Source organism: Lampris incognitus, chromosome 10 (assembly GCF_029633865.1).
Source record: "Lampris incognitus isolate fLamInc1 chromosome 10, fLamInc1.hap2, whole genome shotgun sequence".
In the NCBI taxonomy this organism is placed as follows: Eukaryota; Metazoa; Chordata; class Actinopteri; order Lampriformes; family Lampridae; genus Lampris; species Lampris incognitus.
Window position 1 is genome coordinate 15,125,773 of NC_079220.1, and position 4,114 is coordinate 15,129,886.

Sequence of the window (4,114 nt, forward strand, 5' to 3'; positions counted from 1 at the left end):
TCCAGCAAACTATCACATTTTGTCCAGAGCCTGTTGCTTTACTGCATTTAGCAGCTTCACCTATTAGATACTTGATATGATTGTACTTTTTTTATTTCCCCTTTTTCTTCCCAATTGTATCTGGCCAATTACCCCACTCCACTGAGCTGTCCCGGTCGCTGCTCCACCCCCTCTGCCGATCCAGGGAGGGCTGCAGACCACCACATGTTGTCAAGTTAAGGAGGAATATAGCCCATTATGAAAAGAGGAAAACTGAGGTGTGGAATATTTTTAAGAGTATAATGGAAAGAGACGTTAATATTGTAACGATCACGGATGGATAGGCTCGGTAGCCCTTGGCTAAGGGGTCGGACCCTTTAGTCGACTGGTTAACGTTGTCGCCCGCGGTGCAGGAGTTACGGGTTCGCGTCCCGCCTGTGACGGTCCGGCCGGGCTACCCCCCGAATTCGCTACATTGGAAGGGTCCGAGCCTATTCATCCGTGATCGTTACTTTGCCCCCTTCCTTCGGGAAGGGCGTCCCCGACCGGACCGTCACAGCCGTGGCGCGAACTCGCGTATTCCGCACCGTAGGCGACTACGTTAACCTGTCGACTACAGGGTTCGACCCGTTAGCCAAGGGCTACCGAGCCTAATAGCCAAGGGCTACCGAGCCAGAAGATACGAGTTCGCGTCGCGGCTGTGACGGTCCGGCCGGGCTACCCCCCGAATTCGCTACATTGGAAGGGTCCGAGCCTATTCATCCGTGATCGTTACTTTGCCCCTTTCCTTCGGGAAGGGCGTCCCCGGCCGGACCGTCATAGCCGGAACACGAACTCATACCTCCTGCACCGCGGGCGACTACGTTAACCAGTCGACTACAGGGTTCGACCCGTTAGCCAAGGGCTACCGAGCCTATTCATCCGTGATCGTTACGTTATGTTGTATAGTTACGTTAGAAAGAAGAGTTTGTTAGTGGATTTGTGAAGGGGAGCACTTTTACTGTGATTGGGGGAGAAGGGAGGGTGATGTTAAAATTTTGGTTAAATGGTGTAGTGTGTGGGGCAGTGTCGGCGCCAGAACAAATCTGACGGCCGGGCCTACGGTTTTCACGGGGGGGAATGAACATTAGGGCTGTCAAATTTACATTCTATATTTGAATATTCTTCGATTGTGATTTTTTTTATTAATTATTAATTATTTGCTAAATTAACCTTCGAATGTGCGCTTAGAATCCTTACTTGTGCTCTGCTCTTTCCCCCCGTTGTTTTCCATTCGCGCAAAGACGCTACAAGCAGATCGCGTGAGCTTACTCGCAGCAAGCAGCCCACTACAACAACACACTGATATGCTCGCTGCACTGCGTCACAGTAGGCTACTGTAAACTACTAATAAGACACGTTAGCCGCTAGCTAACGGGTCCGACCCTTTAGTCGCGCGGTTAGTGACGTCGCCTTGTGGTGCAGTACACCTCGTATCGAATCCCGCACCGGGCAAGAAAATAACCGGTTACACTACTAAATGGCTAAGCCGAAAGAACCTCGAATCAAAGAAAAAAATTGGTGTGTAAGGTATGCCATTTTTGAGCAAGTGTAACACTCCACAACTAAGTTACGAATTTAAAGCAACATCTTCAAACTAAGCACCCATCAGAATTCGCGCAGACCTGATTATCTGTTTAAATGTGCTATGTGCATTAATTGATTTTAATTTTTACATGATGTTTAAGTACTAATTTTCACATCATCACTGGGTAATTGGCGGGGGGGGGGCACAACTTTCATTTGGGGGGGCGAGGCCCGGCCAATGCCCCCCCGTAGCGCCGACACTGGTGTGGGGTAAGATGTATTGGGGATGGTATATGAGTATTTTTGTTTGATTTCTTTGATTTGGTGGGGGGTCTGTAGGCTGGAAGACATGCCAAAGCCTACAGGTTGCCTCACTATTCTGTATTCCATCCATCCATTATCCAAACCGCTTATCCAGCTCTCAGGGTCGCAGGGATGCTGGAGCCTATCCCAGCAGTCACTGGGCGGCAGGCGGGGAGACACTCTGGACAGGTCTTCTGTGTTTTAATTTTTAATTCTTATCCTTTGTGATGCTATAGAGTTCGATGTGTTGGAGATCATTTATTTCAATATTGGCCTCCGGGGTAGTCCAACCCTGGGTGTCATCCCAGGTCGTCCTCTGTGTGGAGTTTGCATGTTCTCTCCGTGTCTACGTGGGTTTCCTCCGGGTGCTCCGGTTTCCTCCCACAGCCCAAATGTAGGGTATGCGACTATTCTGAGTATAGTCGTATATGATTGGGTTAGTGTCAAGATTGTCTCCTCCATTGTAGCCAATCAGAGTGAGGCTCTCTAACACGCCGGGGGAAGGGGGGGGGAAGGCGGTGTGTGAGAGTTTTGCGACTGTGTGTGGGTCGCTGAACAAAGTGAAATTTAGAGAGAGAGAGAGACAGACACGTACTGTACGTGGAGTGAATGTGTTACCGTCTACAAGATTCCTTTGGGACGAATTCGTGTTTCCTGGGGTGCGTCGGATAAGATATCCTGCTTGGAGGCTGCGAGTGACCACCAGCTAGCATGAATTCCCCCGACTAGCCGTGGAGTGTTTGAAATGGTCACGGGCGGAGGACGTGGAAGTCAGTGCTTCGTCGGTGCCGTGAGTTTCAGAGGAACATTTGCCATCGTTGTAGTGTGCGTGAGGCACGGAGAGGATTCTAGACAAGACATTAGTGTTTAGTGATTGGACTCCCTCCAGCACTAGCTTAGTACCGCACTGGATAAGCCCATAGTACCAACGTTAGTCTATTAGTCAGTGAAGCTAGCTAGCTCACTGGTCGTAGTGGCTCGTTAGTTCTCAATACTGGGACTGCGCGCGTTCGGATGAACTGTTGGATGCTGAGAAGAGGACTCGGAGGACAGCGGTGTTTTTTAGTTTCGGGACGGAAGATTGCTGCCTGAGTGAAAGTTATTTCAAGAGCAGTGTGAACGTTGAACGCATTGCACTGCTGTTAACGCCATCTAACGTCTACAGTGAGTCACGTAGACTACACACACGTCACGTGGTTTGCCTTGCCGTACAGTCGTCTCTCCAGCGGCTCATCTCGTGTGTCCAGGATTCATCAGACTGGTATTTGTCAATTTTGTTATTTCTCGCTACTAGACTGTGTTAAAAAATGAACTAACTGTTTATGTTTGAACATTCATTGGTTTTGATACTCAACCTTTAGAGTGAGTTTCTCATTTGAGGTTGTGTTGATATTGTGTATGCCAAGAGATACTGTGTATACAAAGAAAGTCAAACTCTTGTGTTTTTTTGCATTTTATTTTTTTACTATTGTCATCCTTTAGTATTACATTCAATTAATACTAAACTGTTGTTGGCTATTGATTCATCTTTACTGTGGTTGGAGTTTAGGGCTTATTACGATACTTACCTGAGGGTTTATAAGTATGTGGAGTTGTGTACTTACCTTGGACTAGGGGCGTCTCAACTGTCCTGTTGGTTTTGGGGAGGGAGGGTTATGCTGAGTTGGACCCATAGCACAGCATACACTCTACACGTCAGGGGCCGCCGTGTCAAATACCTTAGCGTGAAGCCCACCCCACGATATCTTATAGGGTGTAACGTACTAACCACTCTGTTCAGCAGGATAGGCATCCACATACTTACCCACGTACGTACTGAGACTAATTGCATTGGGAATGGGGACACAGATCCCTTCATTAACCTAATCTTTCAAGGTAAATAAGTACTATTACTACCCCCACAAATCTTTCAAGGTAAGTAAGTACTATTACTTCCCCTACAAGGAGTGGCTTATTATGCCCGCTACACAACGACATGTAGGTCAGGTGAATCGGTCATACTAAATTGCCCCGAGGTGTGTGTGTGTGTGTGTTTGTGTGATGGTCTGGCGGCCTGTCCGGTTGGTCCCCCCGCCTGCCGCCCAATGGCTGCGGGATGGGCTCCAGAGTCCCCGCGACCCTGAGAGCAAGATAAGCGGATCGGATAACGGATGGATGGATGGTACGTATTAGGTCTGCTACACTGTTGCTATATTGGTTGTGTCACACAAGTTCGTATTTATTTTATTAATGTTTACTGTTACATTTTCAATACATTTTTGCAAAA